This window comes from Gekko japonicus, unplaced genomic scaffold, assembly GCF_001447785.1.
Source record: "Gekko japonicus isolate JY-2015 unplaced genomic scaffold, Gekko_japonicus_V1.1 scaffold142, whole genome shotgun sequence".
Classification (NCBI taxonomy): Eukaryota; Metazoa; Chordata; class Lepidosauria; order Squamata; family Gekkonidae; genus Gekko; species Gekko japonicus.
Window position 1 is genome coordinate 1599648 of NW_015174848.1, and position 20708 is coordinate 1620355.

The 20708-nt window shown below is 51.1% G+C and overlaps 1 protein-coding gene and 1 non-coding gene across 2 annotated transcripts in view; both read right to left on the reverse strand.

Annotated features, from left to right (window-relative positions):
- Positions 1 to 17891, reverse strand: part of TMOD4 (tropomodulin 4) — a 48098-nt gene extending 30207 nt beyond the window's left edge. Inside the window, exon 1 of the mRNA XM_015424497.1 lies at positions 17756 to 17891. The gene's annotated coding sequence lies outside the window, so the exon portion shown is untranslated. The remainder of the gene's footprint in view (positions 1 to 17755) is intronic.
- Positions 5431 to 5502, reverse strand: TRNAV-GAC. Its single transcript has one exon. It is a non-coding gene; the product is annotated as a tRNA-Val (tRNA).
- Positions 17892 to 20708: the final 2817 nt, after the last annotated feature.

The window sequence follows — 20708 nt, forward strand, 5'->3', positions numbered from 1 at the left end:
TCCCCTGAGAAGAACACCAGAAGAGCCCTGCTGGGTCAGACCAGGGAGGGTCCATCTAGTCCAGCCTCCCGTCTCACACAGGGGCCAGCCAGTTCCTCTGGAGGGCCAACAACAGGGCACAAAGGCCAAGGCCTCCTGATGTTAAGAACATAAGAGTCGCCAATGTTGGATCAGGCAAAAGGCCCATCCATAAGAACATAAGAACATAAGAGATGCCAATGTTGGATCAGGCCAAAGGCCCATCCAGTCCAACACTCTGTATCCCACAGTGGCCAGAAATACCAGTGCCATCAGGAGGTCCACCAGTGGGGCCAGGACATTAGAAGCCCTCCCACTGTTGACCCCCCCAAGCACCAAGATGACAGAGCATCACTTGCCCCAGAGTCCCTATCTATACCTTGTGGCTAATAGCCACTGATGGACCTCTGCTCCATATGCTTATCTAATTCCCTTTTGAAGCCGTCCATGCTTGTAGCCACCACCACTTCCTGTGGCAGTGAATTCCAAGTGTTAATCACTCTTTGGGTGAAGAAGTACTTCCTTTTATCCGTTCTAACCCGACCGCTCAGCAATTTCATGGAGTGCCCACGGGTTCTTGTATTGTGAGAAAGGGAGAAAAGTACCTCTTTCTCTACCTGCTCTTTCCCATGCATAATCTTATAAACCTCAATCATGTCACCCCTCAGTCGTCGTTTCTCCAAGCTAAAGAGCCCTAAGCGCCTTAACCGTTCCTCATAGGGAAAGTGTTCCAACCCTTTTATCATTCGAGTTGCCCTTTTCTGCACTTTTTCCAAAGCTATAATATCCTTTTTAAGGTGTGGTGACCAGAACTGCACACAGTATTCCAAATGAGGTCTCACCATTGATTTATATAGGGGCATTATTATATTGGCTGATCTGTTTTCAATACCCTTCCTAATAATCCCCAGCATAGCATTGGCCTTCTTTATTGCAGTCACACACTGTCTCGACATTTTCAGTGAGTTATCTACTACAACTCCAAGATCTCTCTCTTGATCTGTCTCTGCCAGTTCAGACCCCATCAACGTGTATTTATAGTTAGGATTTTTGGCTCCAATGTGCATCACCTTGCACTTGGCCACATTGAACCCCATTTGCCATGTTGACGCCCACTCGCCCAACTTTGACAGATCCCTTTGGAGTGCCTCACAATCCTCACTGGTTTTCACCACCCTGAACAACTTCGTATCATCCGCAAATTTAGCCACTTCACTGCTTACTCCCATCTCCAAATCATTAATGAACAAGTTAAAAAGCAGTGGACCAAGTACTGATCCCTGTGGTACCCCACTGCTTACACCCCTCCACTGGGAGAACTGCCCATTTATACTCACTCTCTGTTTTCTATTAATTAGCCAGTTTTTGATCCATAAAAGGACTTGTCCTTTTATCCCATGATTTTTGAGCTTGCTTAGGAGCCTTTGATGAGGAACTTTATCAAAAGCTTTCTGGAAGTCAAGGTAAACAATATCTATTGGATCCCCCTTGTCCACATGTTTGTTCACCCCCTCAAAGAACACTAACAGGTTAGTGAGACAAGATCTTCCCTTACAGAACCCATGTTGAGTCTGCCTCAATAGGTTTTGTTCATCTATGTGCCTACTAATTCTTTCCTTAATAATGGTTTCCACCAATTTACCCGGTATCGACGTCAGACTGACTGGCCTGTAATTTCCCGGATCTCCTCTGGAACCCTTTTTAAAGATGGGAGTGACATTAGCTACCTTCCAGTCCTCAGGAATGGAGGCTGATTTTAAGGAGAGATTACATATTTTTGTCAGGAGATCCACAAGTTCACAATTGAGTTCTTTCAGAACTCTTGGATGTATGCCATCTGGGCCTGGTGATTTATCAGTTTTTAAGTTGTTTATCAGTTTTAGGACCTCCTCTCTCGTCACCTCAATCTGACTCAGGTCTTTCAACACCCCTCCCGAACTCAGCGGCTCTGGAGTGGGCAAGCACCTCTCATCTTCCACAGTGAAGACGGAGGCAAAAAATGCATTTAGCTTCTCAGCCATTTCCCTATCATCCTTCAGTACTCCTTTTACCCCTTGGTCATCCAAGGGCCCCACTGCCTCCCTGGCTGGTTTCCTGTTTCTAATGTATTTGAAGAAAGTTTTATTGTTGGTCTTTACATTTTTTGCTATATGCTCCTCATATTCCCTTTTTGCATGCCTGACCACAGACTTGCATTTTATTTGCCATAGCCTGTGTTCTGTTTTATCAGCCTCACTGTGACTAGCTTTCCACCGCTTAAAGGAATCCTTTTTACCTTTTACAGCTTCCATTACTTTGTTTGTTAACCATGTAGGCTTTTTCTTATACCTGTTTGTGCCTTTCCTAACCTGCGGAATATATTTTATTTGAGCTTCTAGAATTGTAGTTTTAAACAGTTTCCAAGCTTCCCCAATGGTTTTGACCCTTTCTACTTTTCCCTTCAGTTTCCTCCCCACATGTCCCCTCATATCAGAAAAATTACCCCTTTTAAAGTTAAAAGTGGTTGTGTGAGTCTTTTTGGCCAATTCCCTATTTGTACAAATGTTGAACTCAACAACATTATGATCACTGTTCCCAAGCGGTGCAATCACTTTTACATCTCTCACCAGGTCTTGAGTGTTACTTAGGACCAAATCAAGGATCGCCTCTCCCCTGGTAGGTTCCATGACCATCTGCTCCATAGCACAGTCATTTAGAGTGTCTAGAAACTCAATCTCTTTCTCTCGACTAGAACACATATTGACCCAATCAATGTGTGGGTAGTTAAAATCACCTATTACGACACAGTGTTTTTGTCTAGCTGCTATCTTTAATTCATTCATCATTTTATAATCCTCCTCTATCTTTTGATCCGGTGGGCGATAACAAACTCCCAGTGTTAAGTTTCCTTTTGGCCCCCCTATTTCAACCCACAGAACTTCAAGAAGCGAATCCAATTCTCTTAGCCTCTCGATCTTTCTGGACTTTATACCCTCTCTGACATACAGAGCCACCCCACCTCCAACCCTTCCCCCCCTATCCTTCCGATATAATATATAACCGGGAATCACCGTATCCAGTCCAGCACCCAGTGGCCAGAAATACCAGGTGCCATCAGGAGGTCCACCAGTGGGGCCAGGACATTAGAAGCCCTCCCACTGTTGCCCCCCTCCTCCCAAGCACCAAGAAGACAGAGCATCACTTGCCCCAGAGCCCCTATCTATACCTTGTGGCTAATAGCCACTGATGGACCTCTGCTCCATATGCTTATCTAATTCCCTTTTGAAGCCGACCATGCTTGTAGCCGCCACCATCTCCTGTGGCAGTGAATTCCACGTGTGAATCACTCTTTGGGTGAAGAAGTACTTCCTTTTATCCATTCTAACCCGACCGCTCAGCAATTTCATGGAGTGCCCACGAGTCCTTGTCTTGTGAGAAAGGGAGAAAAGTACCTCTTTCTCTACCTGCTCTTTCCCATGCATCATCTTATAAACCTCGATCATGTCACCCCTCAGTCGTCTTTTCTCCAAGCTGAAGAGCCCTAAGCGCTTTAACCTTTCCTCATAGGGAAAGTGTTCCAACCCTTTTATCATTCGAGGTGCCCTTTTCTGCACTTTTTCCAAAGCTATAATATCCTTTTTACGGTGTGGTGACCAGAACTGCACACAGTATTCCAAATGAGGTTGCACCATTGATTTATATAGGGGCATTATGATATTGGCTATCTATATTATGATATTGATATCATGATATTATGATGTTGCCTCTTGGCTCTGGGATTCAGTAGCTTAGTGCCTCTGAATGTGGAGGTTCCCCTCAGTCACCATGGATGGAGGTATCCTCCATGAATCTATCTCATCCCCTTTTAAAGCTGTTCATTCCTGTGGCCATCACTACCTCCTCGGGCAGTTTAATCACTCTCGGTGTAAAGTTGTATTTCCTTTTGTCTGTCTGGAACCTACTGCCCCATCAGCCTTAACTGCATGCCCTGGAGTGCTAGTATTTTTTTTGGGGGGGGCGGGGCGGGAGAAACATTGCTCTCTCCCATAGCAGTGAATGGCTGTTATTCTTCTTTAACAGGAAAAAGTTGAAGCAATTATTTAGGGTCAGCACAATTTATCTACGAAATGACCTCCTGAGGGCACCTGGCATTACTGGCCCCTGTGTGACACAGAGTGTTGGACTGGATGGGCCTTTGGCCTGATCCAACATTGGCGTCTCTTATGTTCTTATGGTGGGAAACCTGCTCCACCAACTGATACTGAGAGGAATGGGGGAGTGGTGGGCCATCAGCTTATTTATATTTATTCATTAAGACATTTAAATCCCGCTTTTCTGCTTTCATCAGGGCCACCCAGTTGGCTAACAGATAGGAAATACCCATAATGAAAACAACACATCTTAAAAGAAGAAGAAGAGATTGGATTTATACCCCCGCCCAAAGGAGTCTCAGAGCGGCTTACAAACTCCTTCCGGGGACTGAACCTGGGACCTCCTGCCTGCCAAGCAGAGGCTCTGCCGCTGAGCCACGGCCCCTCTTGACAGCTCTCCAGGGTCTCAGGCGGAGGTCTTTCCCATCACCTCCTGCCTGGTCCTTTCAACTGGAGATGCCGGGGATTGAACCTGGAACCTTCTGCATGCCAAGCAGAGGCTCTACCGCTGAGCCACAGCCCCTCTTTACAGCTCTCCAGGGTCTCAGGTGGAGGTCTTTCCCGTCACCTCCTGCCTGGTCTTTTTTAACTGGAGATGCCGGAGATTGAACCTGGAACCTTCTGCATGCCAAGCAGAGGCTCTACCGCTGAGCCACAGCCCCTCTTGACAGCTCTCCAGGGTCTCAGGCGGAGGTCTTTCCCATCACCTCCTGCCTGGTCCTTTCAACTGGAGATGCCGGGGATTGAACCTGGAACCTTCTGCATGCCAAGCAGAGGCTCTACCGCTGAGCCACAGCCCCTCTTTACAGCTCTCCAGGGTCTCAGGTGGAGGTCTTTCCCGTCACCTCCTGCCTGGTCTTTTTTAACTGGAGATGCCGGGGATTGAACCTGGAACCTTCTGCATGCCAAGCAGAGGCTCTACCGCTGAGCCACAGCCCCTCTTGACAGCTCTCCAGGGTCTCAGGCGGAGGTCTTTCCCATCACCTCCTGCCTGGTCCTTTCAACTGGAGATGCCGGGGATTGAACCTGGAACCTTCTGCATGCCAAGCAGAGGCTCTACCGCTGAGCCACAGCCCCTCTTTACAGCTCTCCAGGGTCTCAGGTGGAGGTCTTTCCCGTCACCTCCTGCCTGGTCTTTTTTAACTGGAGATGCCGGGGATTGAACCTGGAACCTTCTGCATGCCAAGCAGAGGCTCTACCGCTGAGCCCCAGCCCCTCTTGACAGCTCTCCAGGGTCTCAGGCGGAGGTCTTTCCCATCACCTCCTGCCTGGTCCTTTCAACTGGAGATGCCGGGGATTGAACCTGGAACCTTCTGCATGTCAAGCAGAGGCTCTACCGCTGAGCCACAGCCCCTCTTTGCAGCTCTCCAGGGTCTCAGGCGGAGGTCTTTCCCATCACCTCCTGCCTGTTCCTTTTAACTGGAGATGCCGGGGGTTGAACCTGGGACCTTCCACATGCCAAGCAGAGGCTCTTCCCCCTGAGCCACGGCCCCTCTTTGCAGCTCTCCAGGGTCTCAGGCGGAGGTCTTTCCCATCACCTCCTGCCTGGTCCTTTTAACTGGAGATGCCGGGGATTGAACCTGGGACCTTCCGCATGCCAAGCAGATACTCTACCACTGAGCCATGCCCCTTCCTCATCTCCCTTACAGGTGTATGGGGGATTCTGTCTTCCACGTGTTAATCGTGCTGTATAAAAACTGTATTATATCTGTTCTGAATCTACCAGATCTCATTCTAGTACGATGGGAAAGGGAGAACAGGTTCTCTCTATCCACTTGCTTCTCCTCCAGGCATAATGTCTATAGTGACCCACCATAGTCGGGTTTTCTGTGAACAAGAGAGCCCCAGCTAGGGTTCCCAACTCCAGATTTGGAAAAACCTGCAGATTCGAGGGTAGAGCCTGGGAGAATGGGGTTCAGAGAGGGGAGAGACCTTGGGGGGATATAACAGCATGCAGCCCACCTTCTATAGTGGCCATTTTCCCCCAGAAGCGTAATAAGGCCAAAGACCCATCAAGCCCAACACTCTGTGTCACACAGTGGCCAAAAATACCAGGTGCCACCAGGAGGTCCAGCAGTGGGGCCAGGACACTAGAAGCCCCCCCACTGCTGCCCCCCCCCCAGCACCAAGAAGACAGAGCATCACTTGCCCCAGACATAAGAAGATAAGAGAAGCCAATGTTGGATCAGGCCAATGGCCCATCCAGTCCAACACTCTGGGTCACACAGTGGCCAAAACCCAGAGAACATCAGGAGGTCCAGCAGTGGGGCCAGAACTCCAGGAGCCCTCCCACTCTTCCCCCCCCCAAAGCACCAAAAAGACAGAGAATCACTGCCCCAGACATAAGAACAGAAGAGAAGCTGTGTTCGATCAGGCCAGTGTCTCATCCAGTCCAACACTCTGTGTCACACAGTGGCCAAAACCCAGGCGCCATTAGGAGGTCCACCAGCAGGGCCAGAACTCCAGAAGCCCTCCCACTCTTGCCCTCCCCTCAGCACCAAGAATGCAGAGCATCACTGCCCCAGACATAAGAACCTAAGAGAAGCCAATGCTGGATCAGGCCAATGGCCCATCCAGCCCAACAGTCTGTGTCCCACAGTGGCCAAAACCCAGAGGCCCTCAGGAGGTCCACCAGCGGGGCCAGAACTCCAGAAGCCCTCCCACTGTGGCCCCCCAAGCACAGAGAAGACAGAGCATCACTCCCCCAGACATAAGAACATAAGAGAAGCCATGATGGATCAGGCCAAAGGCCCATCCAGCCCAACACTCTGTGTCACACAGTGGCCAAAAATACCAGGTGCCATCAGGAGGTCCAGCAATGGGGACAGGACACTAGAAGCCCTCCCACTGTTGACCCCCAAGCACTGTTGCCCCCCCCGCCCTTCACTACCCAAAGGTGTCTCAGAGCAGCTTACAAACTCCTTCCCTCCCCCCCCCACAACAGACACCCTGTGAGGTGGGTGGGGCTGAGAGAGCTCAGACAGAAACTGCTCTTTTTCAAGAACAGCTCTTATCAGAACTACGGCTTGCCCAAGGTCATCCAGCCAGGTGCAATTGGAGGAGTGGGGAATCAAACCCAGTTCTCGCAGATTAGAGTCCATGCACTTGACCACTACACTAAACTGGCTACAGAGCATCACTTGCCCCAGACTGAGACTTCCTATCTATACCTTGTGGCTAAGAGCCACTGATGGACCTCTGCTCCATATGCTTGCTTAATTCCGTCTTGAAGCTGTCCATGCCTGTAGCCACTGCCACCTCCTGTGGCAGTGAATTCCACGCGTTAATCACTCTTTGGGTGAAGAAGGACTTCCTTTTATCTTTTCTAACCCGACTGCTCAGCAATTTCATAGAGTGCCCACAAGTCCTTGTCTTGTGAGAAAGGGAGGAAAGTACCTCTTTCTCTACCTGCTCTTTCCCACACATAATCTTGTAAACCTCGATCATGTCACCCCTCAGCCGTCGTTTCTCCAAGCTAAAGAGCCTCAAGTGCTTTAACCTTTCTTCAGAGGGAAGTAGCGGAACAACGTTCGAGTGCAGTGGCCCCTCTTAGAGCAACAAAGTTTTGTTCGTGCACACAAAAGCTCATACCTTTGTTGGTCCTAAAGGTGCCACTGAACTCAAGCGGTATTCACGGGAACAGTCTGACTCTTTCGCCCACTCCTTGGCGGGAGATCAAACCAACTGACATGTTCAGAAATACCACACTGCATCCTTGCGGTTATGCTGCTCGTAGGAATTTAGCGACTCAGAGAGAAGGTCTCTCTTGCCTAGCCTTCTAACGGATAAACAGGAGGTGGTGGCGGCTACAAGCACGGACGGCTTCAAGAGGGAATTAGATAAGCATATGGAGCAGAGGTCCACCAGTGGCTATTAGCCACAAGGTATAGCTAGGGGCTCTGGGGCAAGTGATGCTCTGTCTTCTTGGTGCTGGGGGGGGGGGGCAAGAGTGGGAGGGCTTCTAATGTCCTGGCCCCACTGCTGGACCTCCTGATGGCACCTGGTATTTTTGGCCACTGTGTGACACAGAGTGTTCGACTGGGTGGGCCATTGGCCTGATCCAACACGGGCTTCTTTTATGTTCTTATGACTGGGGCAAGGGATGCTCTGTCTTCTTGGTGCTGGGGGGGGGGGGAAAGTGGGGGGGGTGTTTGGGGGGAGGGCTTCTGGTGTCCTGGCCCCACTGCTGGACCTCCTGATGGCACCTGGTATTTTTGGCCACTGTGTGAGACAGAGTGTTGGAATGGATGGTGAAAAGTACTGGGTTCGCCGCATGGAGGACTCAGTCGACGACATGCTGTAGCACACATTTATTGTACTTCACATAGACAAAGACTAACTCTAACGGCCGGCAGGCCAACTATATACATATCCACCCAGCAACCCCCCATTCCCATTGGAGGGTTTGAATGTCCCGCCAAGATGGCTATTGGTTGGGGCTGGGGGATCCAGGATCCAAGGTTTCCATTGTTCTAGGATCCAAGCTCTTACCTGTGCCGCGGACCCCTGGTGGCGTCCAATTGTTTTTCTGTTAATTGAAATAAAACATAGATCTTCCTCCTCATTTGACGTCATTTTTGACATGGAATCTAATACGTACAACACTGGCCTTGCCTCCACCAGACTGGATAATTCTACCTACTTTCTGCACCCACTGCAGATTTGTCCCTGAAATGAAGCCAGATAACCTGCTTTCAGAGATGGCTGCTTGTTGCATCTCTGAAAGAGTCAATTGTTTCGGTTTGCCTCCTTCCATTTGAGAAGGACATGCGTGACAGTGAATGCCCAGAGTAGTGACTCATGCAGAGACATGGGTACTTCCGAAAAATTCTCGCTTATTCTTTTTTAAAAAATAACTGCAGATGTAAAAGTAGGCCGCTTGGGTAAAAAATTTCCCCCAGCCCCCCCCCACCTGCAGTATTGACACAACGGTACTGACCATCCTTGCAGGGCTGTCGTAAAGATGACTCAAGTCATACAGGCAAAGCACTTTGACTGCTCTCAGCCTCTCCAAAACTGCAGCCTGTTAGTCTCGGTCTCTCCCCCACATCTAGAGAGCCAAGTGGGGCGCAGTGGTTAGAGCGTCAGACCGGGAACTTAAGAGAATCTTCACTCTTCTATGGAAACTTGCTGGGGGACCTTGGGCCGGTCACGCTCTCTCAGCCGAGCCTGCCTCGCAGGGTTGTTGTGAGGATGAAATGGAGGGGGGAAGGAATTCAGCCGCTCTGAGTCCCCGTCAGGGAAAAAGGCAGGTTGCAAATGAATTAAATAAATCAGTCCATCCTGGACCGTTTTGTGCGGTCCTGGTCAGACGTGAAATGGGAGAATTTGTCTCTTCCTAGAGCCTTTTAATTAAGTTCCCTGTTACTGACCTACTTCTCCCCCCCCCCTTCCCAAAGATCAGAGGAGAGGAGAGACTCTCTGAAAGGAGGGTTTCTATGGAGGGCTGGGCAGACCCCCCCCCCCACTCGGCTATCTCGGGGTCTGCCATGAAAGAGCCCGTGTTCGTATGGGGCTCGCCAGTCCCGACGAAGCACAAAAGAGAACGTTGTGTGGACGAGATAAGGGGCTGGCACGCAGCCAGGCCCTCCCTAGATTGGGGACGGCCTGAAAAGGGCTTTCTCTGTGTCTCAGATGTGGGTCGAGGGAGGGAGGGGTGCTTCCCCCCCCTCCCAGACATGGCGTTTGCCATATAGGTGTCGGGATCGTTAGCCAGGTCACACCACACAAGGCTTCATAAGAAGATAAGTGTTTATTGATGGATCCGGTACTAATGATCACACATACAGCTTGTGTCAGGAACAGCCTTCAGTATAGGGGCCTCCGACTTATAGTGAAATCAAACATCCCCCCCAGAAGCCAATGGTTATTATTCGCATGCGGCAAAGCAAGCAAGCAAGCAATCTTTACTGGCTGGATTACTGCCGGGCCAGCGGACCCCATTTCTCACCCCTCCTCCACAGCTGCTTGTGCCTTTAGACATGGAGCAGCGGCAGGTAGGGAAAAGACTGAACCGACCTGCTCTTGTTTTGGGAAGGGGGGGTGCAGCTGCCCAATGTTGGGAGATTCAACAGGGGACGCTTGCCCTGGTGCAGAGAGGCTGCCAAAGGGAATGTCTGCCGTGCATCCCTGAATGGTAGAAGAGCCCTCTAATGTACTTTAATGTCTTTAATGTACTTATTCCCAAAATAAATTTATTTATTATTTATTTGTTCAATTCTTACCCTGCCCTCCCTGCCGGAGGGGAGAAAAGTACACAGTGGGGAAGGGACGGAAATTGTCTCATCTCATCTCTGAAACATCTCTTTTTCAAGGACAGCTCTTATCAGAACTACGGCTTGCCCAAGGTCATCCAGCCAGGTGCAAGTGGAGGAGTGGGGAATCAAACCCGGTTCTCCCAGATTAGAGTCCGCGCACTTAACCACTGCACCAAACTGGCTCCAAGGGAGCCTCAGAGCGGCTTACAAACGCCTTTCCCTCCCCCTCCCCACAACAGACGCCCTGTGAGGTCGGTGGGGCTGAGACAGCTCTGACAGAAAGTGCTTTTTTCAAGGACAGCTCTTATCAAAACTACGGCTTGCCCAAGGTCATCCAGCAGCTGCAAGAGGAGGAGCGGGGGAATCAAACCCGGTTCTCCCAGATTAGAGTCTGCGCACTTCATCACTACGCCAGACTGGCTCTGACCCTGACCAAACTGACTCTGGCCATTTCAGACCCTGAAATGAAGAAAGCCTTTCTGCCTTCCGGCATGTTCAGCAAACTGAGGCTCGATGAGACCCTCAGTCGAAAGGCTTCTAAGGATCTTGGAGGGAAGGGGGTCTCCAGCCTTTATCAGATTGGGAGCCTGAGGCTGAAGGTCCCTGGTGCCCCGCCCCCCTCCATAATTCTCCCCCCTTTTCCCACGCTGCCCCCCCCATTTGCTTGCCACTTTTCTGGAAGGAGGAATGTCGCCTTCCGTTCCCTCCCACCGTCCTCCTCTTTTCTACCCCCCCTCCCCCACCATTCTTTGTTCATCTTGGCCTCCACCTGAAAGGCACAAACAGGTTCAAATCCCCATTCTGCAATGTAATCTCCCTGGGTGAACTTCGGCCAGTTTCTCTTTCTCGGCCCGGCCTACCTCACAGGGCTGTTCTGTGGATATAAAGGAGGAGGAGGAGGAGATTGGATTTATGCCCCACCCTTCACTACCCGAAGGAGTCTCAGAGCGGCTGACAATTCCCTTTCCCTCCCCCTCCCCACAACAGACTCCCTGTGAGGTTGGTGGGGCTGAGAGAACTCTTTTGAGAACTGCTCTTGAGAGAACAGCTCCGAGAGAACTTGTGACTGACCCAAGGTCACGCCAGCAGCAGCATGTGGAGAAGTGGGGAATCAAACCCAGTTCTCCCAGATTAGCTTCTGCGCTCCTAACCACTACACCAACCTGGCAAAGTGCATTGGAAGTGGATTGAACGTGCGTTCTTTAGTGTGTGTGTGAAAGCACCCTACATGTATCTGAAGGAGAGGGGAGACTGGATTTATATCCCGCCCTTCACTACCCGAAGGAGTCTCACAGCGACTTATAAACTCCTTCCCCTTCCCCTCCTCACAACAGACACCCAGTGAGGTAGGTGGGGCTGAGAGAGCTCCGCTCTGAGAGAACGTGTAACTGACCCAAGGTCACCCAGCTGGCTGCATGTGGACGAGCGGGGAATCAAACCCGGTTCTCCCACATTAGAGTCCGCGCTCCTAACCACTACACCAAACTGGCAAAGCGCATTGGAAGTGGATTGAACGTACGTTCTTTAGTGTGCGTGTGTGTGTGAAAGCACCCTACGTGTATGTGAAGGAGGAGGAAGCTATGTAAACCACCTGGATGGATGGATGGATGGATGGATGGATGGATGGATGGATGGATGGATGAAATGGATGGATGGGTCATTTCCTGCAGGAGCGCACAGGAGCGGAGCTCCGGCAGTAAGGAGCCCAGGGGGCGGGCACATGCAACAAACCCCGCCCCCTGCTCCCAGCAGCCCTCAGTCAGAGCAAGAAGCAGCCCGCTAAGTTGCAGAGCTCCCCCACCCACCCCTCCCGGTCCAAAACAGTCCAGTGGCACCTTTAAGACCAAGTTTTATTCAGGTGCAAGCTCTCCCTCCTCTGCGAGGACAGATCTGCGGCCCCCCCAATAGCTAGCAATCCAAAAGAGTCCAGTGGAGCCTGAGCGGTGGGTGTGGCCTTCTGACACACTTCCGGTGACGTCAGGGGGTGTGGCCTATGCAAACAAGTTATGCTAATGAGCTATGCTAATGAGCTCCTGCTCCTCTTTTTCTACGAAATGACCCCTGCTGGATACAAAAATGGTGCTGGACTTCCTGGTACCCTTCTGGCCAACTCTCACCGGGGGTTGCCAAGGGAATTCCCTTGGGGAAGGGAAAAGCCCACTGGTTTACCTCGCTGTGTGCCATGTCACACGCCACAAAAAGCAAAGAACCAGGGGCTGTGTAGGAGAGGTCGGGTTGGGAAGTCCCCGGGGGCTTGGAGGCGGGTCCTGGGGAGGGCCGGGACCTCAGTGGGATACAGTGCAATGGAATCCACCCTACAAAGCTAACTTTTTCTCTGGGGGGAAATGAGCTCCAGAGACCACTTCTAATTCTTGGGGATCTCCAGCCCCCACCTGGATGTTGGCAACACTAGAAGGAGGGGCCGTTTTCACGAACTTTGAATGGCTGCCGTCATACGCACTAAATAACCCACTTTGAATCCACTCTCAATGTACTGAGCCTGAATAGTACCTGGAAACTGGCCGAGCTTGTTCCACCAGAACAATAGATAGCCAGGATCCTGGAAATGGACCTATAGCGGAGTAGTTTTAATGTAAATGGCCTATTGTTGGTGGTGGGGTGCGCCGGGTGTGGTCTCTGCAGGCTTTATAAACAGCAATTCACAAAACCAAAATAGGACCCACGGTAAGTAGGAAATACCAAAAATCAGCAAATACCATGCTACAGACGATTATAATTTATCCAAATTTTTTTCAATGAACGCTGCAAAAAGTCTCTCTCAGTGAGCTCAAAGCTTCCTCCAAAGTGAAAAGCATTTGGATAAATATTTTGGTATTTGGCAACCTTGTGCTTGGAAATATCTGTTGAACTCCCTGAGGAAGACACTGAAACAGAAGGATATCCGGATCTCTGCTGGAGGAAGACTGAGCACTCATTCAAAATAGACTTAAAGGAGTCCTCCCGCTTCAAACTTTTGTATAATTAAGGAGGACTGATATTAATAAAGGGGTTGTGCAATATCTTTTGTGATATATTAAGAGACAATACTTAAACGCTGAACTGCAGGCTGTGGAAGGTCGGTAGTTCAGCAGTTCGAGACCCGAGTTGTCGCATGACGGAGAGAGCTCCCGTCTCTAGTTCCAGCTCCTGCCAACCTAGCAGTTCGAAAGCAAGAAATGGCAAGTAGATAAATAGGTACCACTTTGGTGAGAAGGTGACAGCGTTCCGTGCGCCTTGGTGTTTAGTCATGCCGGCCACATGACCACGGAAACATCCTCGGACAGTGCTGGCTCTTCGGCTTTGAAACGGAGATGAGCACCGCAACCCTAGAGTCGGATTCGACTGGCTTTCGAGCAAGGGAACCTTTAACTTTTATGTATTAAGGCTTATATGATAAATAATATATGGTGAATAAATTGTAAAAAATATAAAACAAAAAATATATAGGAATTATTTGAGTTATTTTATAATGGTCTGTAGCACGGTATTTGCTGATTTTTGGCTTTATAAACAGGGCTGCGAGGCCAGTCTTCCAGTCTTAGGGTCGAGCTGAAATCACGAATCAACTACGGGCTGATCACTATGCCCGCCTCGAGCTCAGATGATTTCACTTTTGCTGTGTGAACTGGCAAAATCCAGTTGGAAAGTGCATTGAAAGTGGATTTGGAAGGGGATTCTTTCGTGTGTGTGACCACAGCCCAAGTCTGCGCTGGGGGACCCCGCTGCAAAAAAAAAAAAAAAGTCCTGTGGTTCAAAGAACGGCTTAATCCCAAACACTGCGACGGCTTGCTCCTTTTCCTCGGGCGGAGTCCTCCGGAATCCCTCTGAGCCTCGCGTCCCCATTCCCAGCACTTCTTCAGGCAGTCATCTAAGGTTGCTGGTTTCCAGGGGTCATTTCCTGCAGGAGCGCACAGGAGCGGAGCTCCGGCAGTAAAGAGCCCAGGGGGCGGGCACATGCAACAAGCCCCGCCCCCTGCTCCCAGCAGCCCTCAGTCAGAGCAAGAAGCAGCCAGGTAAGTTGCAGAGCCCCCCCCCTCCCAGATAGCAATCCAAAACAGTCCAGTGACACCTTTAAGGCCAAGGTTTATTCAGGCACAAGCTCTCCCTCCTCTGTGAGGGCAAATCTGCACGTTCCCCCCCCCCCAATAGCTAGCAATCCAAAACAGTCCAGTGCAGTGTTCCCACTAAGCTGAGTTAGGGTGAGCTGGCTCACAGTTTTTCAGCCTTTGGCTCACAGCTTTTTGCCTTATCTCAGGAAGGATGGCTCCAGAGCAAACTAATTTCTGCAGCAGCCAAATCGCCGGCTCACCACTTTAATGCCGGTCGCTCACAAAGTAGGATTTTTGCTCACAGGACTCCGCAGCTTAGAGGGAACCTTGGTCCAGTGGAGCCTGAGTGGTGGGTGTTGCCTTCTGACACACTTCGGGTGAAGTCAGGGGGTGTGGCACATGCAAATAAATTATGCTAATGAGTTATGCTAATGAGCTCCTGCCTGTCTTTTTCTAAGAAATGACCCCTGCACAAGACTTTCGGGGCAGAAGCTTTCAAGAATCAAAGCTCCCTTCGACAAGACACACTTGTTCCCTCTAAGCTGAGTGAGTGTGAGCAAGCTCATGCATTTTACTCTTTGCTCAGGAAGGATGGCTCCAGAGGGAACCAATTTATGCAGCAGCCAAATGGCTTGCTTGCAACCTTAATGCCAATAGCTCACAGAGTAGAGGTTTTGCTCACAAGACTCCACTGCTTAGTGGGAACATTGCAGTTCAAGTGCTTTCACACACACTAAATAACGCACGTTCAATCCACTTCCCATGCACTTTGCAACTGTATTTTTTACTGTGGGTGATCCTGCATCGGCTCTTCCCCTCATTGTTTTATGAAATCCCCCTCTGCATCGCATGCCGCTTTTGCTTTCCTTGATCATCGGGTTTTATGGTACCTTCTGCATAGATCTATGGCCGTTCAGGAGTGACTTTGCAGTCGGTACAGCCTTGCCCCGGGGTATTTGAATGTGGTTTTGAGCTGCACCTTTTCCTAAGGGTTGAGAAAATGTGGAGCAAATGCCAGGTGCACAATCACCCTGTGTGAAGTGGCAAAATCCACTTGCAAACAGTCACCGCAGTGGACTGAAACGGCATTATCTACCGTGCGTGACAGCGCCCTTAAAGCTCCTACCCCGAAGGGAATTGAAAACAGATCAGCCAGTATCATAATGCCCCTGTATAAATCGATGGTGCGACCTCATCTGGACTACTGTGTACAGTTCTGGTCAGCACACCTCAAAAAGGGTATTACAGCACTGGAAAAAGTGCAGAAAAGGGCAACTAGAATGATCAAAGGGTTGGAACACTTTCCCTGTGAAGAAAGGCTAAAGCGCTTAGGGCACTTTAGCTTGGAGAAACGACGACTGAGGGGTGACACGATCGAGGTTTACAAGATTATGCATGGGATAGAGCAGGCAGAGAAAGAGGTACTTTTCTCCCTTTCACACAACACAAGAACTCGTGGGCACTCCATGAAATTGCTGAGCGGTCGGGTTAGAACGGATAAAAGGAAGTACTTCTTCACCCAAAGAGTGATTAACACACGGAATTCACTGCCACAGGAAGTGGTGGTGGCTACAAGCATGGATGGCTTCAAAAGGGAATTAGATAAGCATATGGAGCAGAGGTCCATCAGTGGCTATTAGCCAAAAGGTATATCTAGGAACTCCCGGTCTGGGGCAAGTGATGCTCTGTATTCCTCGTGCTTGGGGGGGGGGACAACAGTGGGAGGGCTTCTAGAGTCATGGCCCCACTGCTGGACCTGCTGATGGAACCTGGTATTCTTGGCCACTGTGTGACAGAGTGTTGGACTGGATGGGCCTTTGGCCTGATCCAACATTGGCTTCTCTTGTGTTCTTAAGAGGGAATTAGATCAGCATATGGAGCAGAGGTCCATCAGTGGCAATTAGTCACAAGGTATAGATAGGAACACTCTGTCTGGGGCAAGGGATGCTCTGTATTCTTTGTGCTGGGGGGTGGGCAACAGTGGGAGGGCTTCTAGTGTCCTGGCCCCACTGCTGGACCTCCTGAGGGCATCTGGAATTTTTGGCCACTGTGTGACACGGACTATATGGGCCACTGGCCTGATCCAACATTGGCTTCTCGTATGTTCTTATGAACTGGATCAACAAATGGAGCAGAGGTCCATCAGTGGCTATTAGCCACAAGGTATAGATAGGAACTCTCGGTCTGGGGCAAGGGATGCTCTGTATTCTTGGTGCTGGGGGGGGGGCAACAGTGGGAGGGCTTCTAGTATCCAGGCCCCACTGCTGGACCTCCTGATTGCGCCTGGTATTCTTGGCCACTGTGTGACAGAGTGTTGGACTGGATGGGCCATTGGCCTGATCCAACATTGGCTTCTCTTATGTTCTTAAGAGGGAATTAGATAAGCATATGGAGCAGAGGTCCATCAGTGGCAATTAGCCACAAGGTATAGATAGGAACACTCTGTCTGGGGCAGGTGATGCTCTGTATTCTTGGTGCTTGGGGGGGGCAACAGTGGGAGGGCTTCTAGTGTCCTGGCCCCACTGCTGGACCTCCTGATGCCACCTGGCATTTTTGGCCACTGTGTGACAGAGTGTTGGACTGCATGGGCCTGATCCAACGTTGGCATTTCTTATATTCTCTTACGTTCTTATGAACCTATCTCTCTCTCCTGCAGACCGGCTGCCCCTCCCCAACGGATGTATTTTGTTTCTCAATCTGGACAGCCGGCTCGGAGGGGCGACGCAGAAGCTTGTAAGGTGATCTCAAGGAGCGCGGGGCCCCCCCATGAGTCACAGCTCAGTTCTCGGCCCCTGACGCCCCCAGCTGAGGGTGTGGATTGGCCGGCACCCGCACCCGCAGCAGGATGAGGCGGGGGCAGAATAGGCAGTGCCGGGCACCGTGTTTTTTTCAATCCTCCCCTCTGTCTGAAGCAAACAAAATCCATGCAAGTAAAGAAATAAACTACCAGGCAGGCTTCATGCTTTGGCGTGCTAATTTTCTGCTGGCGGGGAGCCGTGGTTCTTGTATGGCTTCTACAGGGGGGTGGTGCATACAAGAAGGGCATTGCCCACCTGCAGTCAGGGATGGTACAGGCCTCTCTCCACAGAGGGCTTCACCACCTCATTCCGCTCCCCTTCAGGACCAGGCCTGAACATGTGTTGCATGTGTGGATGGAGGACCGGCGATTCTCTTTGCCTTCATTGACCCCCCCTCCCCAAACTTCCTTGCTCCCAGGGTCTCTGCTCCAAAGGTGGGCAGCACCCTCCCTCCCTCCCTCGCCCCTGAAAACACAGAACCCGAGAATCTAAACCAGGCTTACCTTTGGTGGGCTGTGGCAGCCGTTGACTTCTCCCGAGCGGTGTGAACCCGGCGGGCAGGGCAGCGGGCGAGGCAGCCAGAGAAGTGTGTGAGATCAGCATTTTATTATTTTAGCTCTCCAGTCGGGCAGGCGGGCGGGGTGGAGGAGAGAGAGAGAGAGAGAGGGAGAGATCACATATACAGGCTGTGCTCTCAATCATCCCCGGCCCCAGCAGACCTCCAGTGGCCGGGTTCGAGAACTGACAAGCCCGGAGACTTGGTGCATCGGGAAGATGCTCGCTGGCTCTTTGGGGAAAGCCAGGGCTCGGCTCCAGGGCCTGTGTGCGCATGGCACATATCCAGGCAGGCGCTGGGCCACCAAAACAGCATTTCAGGGAGCTGAGCGGCGCCTCTACAATGCGGGAGGCATCGCTTGGTGTGCTCAGCTCGCACCGTGCCAAGCCGACGGAGGCCCCCCACGGTACTGCTAGCGCTGCAGGGATTACTGGACTCCGGTTCCTCCTGAGGCTTTCCAAAGTAGCAGCCCATCTGGGACTTTCCTAGTCGGTTCAAAGGCTGGCCAGGCCACAACCACACATTAAGATAGGAAAAATCAAGTGCATAATTATAGGTTGGGGAAGAGTTGTCTTGGCAGTAGGATCTGTGAAAAGGGTCTAGTGGTCTTAGCAGACCATACACTGAGCATGAGTCAGCAATGTGATGCAGTTGCTAAAAAGGCAAATGCGATTTTGGGCTGTATCAACAGAAGCAGGGGTCATTTTGTAGCAAAAGAGGTGCAGGAGCTCATTAGCATACCTCATTAGCATATGCCACGCCCCCTGACATCACGGGAAGTGTGTCAGACGGCAACACCCACCGCTCAGGCTCCACTGGACTGTTTTGGATTGCTAGCTATTGGGGGGGGGACGGGACGTGCAGATTTGTCCTCGCGGAGGAGGGAGAGCTTGTACCTGAATAAAACTTGGTGTTAAAGGTGCCACTGGACTGTTTTCGACCGGGGGGCCGGAGGCACTCTGCAACTTACCTGGCTGCTTCTTGCTCTGACTGAGGGCTGCTGGGAGCAGGGGGGTGGGGCTTGTTGCGTGTGCCCGCCCCCTGGGCTCTTTACTGCTGGAGCGCCTCTCCTGTGTGCTCCCGCAGGAAATGACCCCTGTTACATAAAGTTGAGCAAACTTCAGAGGACGGCGGAAGACCAGAAGGCCTGGCGTGATCTGGTCCATGGGGTCATGAAGAGTCGGACTCGACTGTGCGACTGAACAACAACAATTTACATACACAACTATCAACATTGGGTAAATACTTAACAAGCCACTTCTGTTGGAAGACCTACTATTAGCGTTAGCATAAACCAGACGTTTATGCTAGCTCAAAAAGTTGGGGGACCCCTGCTCTAGTCAACAGGGGGTCGACTTTTGTGTTACAGACTACGGGAATTGCACAAGAAGCTGGAAAACTATCCGCAAGGCGGTCCCTGCTCCCAATTTTGGGAGGCGAGGTGTCCTGAGAGATTCCCCAGAACACAGGAGGGGTGCAGCGACTCCCCCCCAGGTGTTTCCATTGTACCCACAGTGGCCCTCCCGCCCAGGCCTCAAGGGAGAGAGGTGGTGGAGCGAGAGAAGATCCGGCAGGTGCTCTCCCGTCAGTGGCAAGCGCCAGGTCAGGAAATACATGGAGATTCTGGGGGCGAAGCCTGGGCAGGGCGGGGCTTGGGGAGGGGAGGGGCCTCAGAACAGGGCAATGCCACAGAGTCCACCCTCCAAAGCCGCCGTTTGCTCCAGAGAGACTGATCGCTCTGCTGTCCGGAGACCAACTGTAAAAGCGGGAGATCTCCAGCCCCCCACCTTGAGTTTATTAAGAACATAAGAGACACCAATGTTGGATTAGGCCAATGTCCCATCCAGTCCAACACTCTGTGTCACACAGTGGCCAGAAATATCAGCGGCCCTCAGGAGGTCCACCAGTGGGGCCAGAGGACACTAGGAGCCCTCCCACTGTTGCCCCCCCGAGCACCAAGAATACAGAGCATCCCTTGCCCCAGACCGAGAGTTCCTACCTATACTTTGCCACTAATAGCCACTGATGGACCTCTGCTCCAGATGTTTATACATAAGAACATAAGAGAAGCCAATGTTGGATCAGGCCAGTGGCCCATCCAGTCCAACACTCTGTGTCACACAGTGGCCAAAAATACCAGGGACCCTCAAGAGGTCCACCAGTGGGGCCAGGACATTAGAAGCCCTCCCACTGTTGACCCCCCCCCCCTCAGCACACAGAGAAATCCCTTGCCCCAGAGTCCCTATCTATACCTTGTGGCTAATAGCCACTGATGCACCTCTGCTCCATATGCTTATCTAATTCCCTTTTGAAGCCATCCATGCTTGTAGCCGCCGCCACCCCCTGTTGCAGTGAATTCCATGTGTTAATCACTCTTTGGGTGAAGAAGGAGTTCCTTTTATCCATTCTAACCCGACCGCTCAGCAATTTCATGGAGCGCCCACGAGTTCTTGTCTTGTGAGTAAGGACTTCTTTCTCTACCCGCTCTGTCCCATGCATAATCTTCTAAACCTCAATATTCTTTATTTATTTATTATTTGATTAAATTTTTAAGCCGCCCCTTCCCCGCAAGCAGGGTTCAGGGCGCTTTCCAACAGAAAGGCGCGCACAGTAAATAACTTAAACTTAAAATCCTACATTAAAATATACAGTTGCTTATATCGGCACGATTCAATTCATTCCAAGATGGCAAGGTGATTTCAGATTTCACAAGCCTCGGGGGGAGGGGGGGCTTGCAGAAAATGGAAAGTATGCAAGTGCCGGAGTACGTGCTGTACCGTCACCAGGGGTCATTTCCTGCAGGAGCGCACAGGAGCGGCACTCCGGCAGTAAAGAGCCCAGGGGGTGGGCACATGCAACAAGCTCCACCCCCTGCTCCCAGCAGCCGTCAGTCAGAGCAA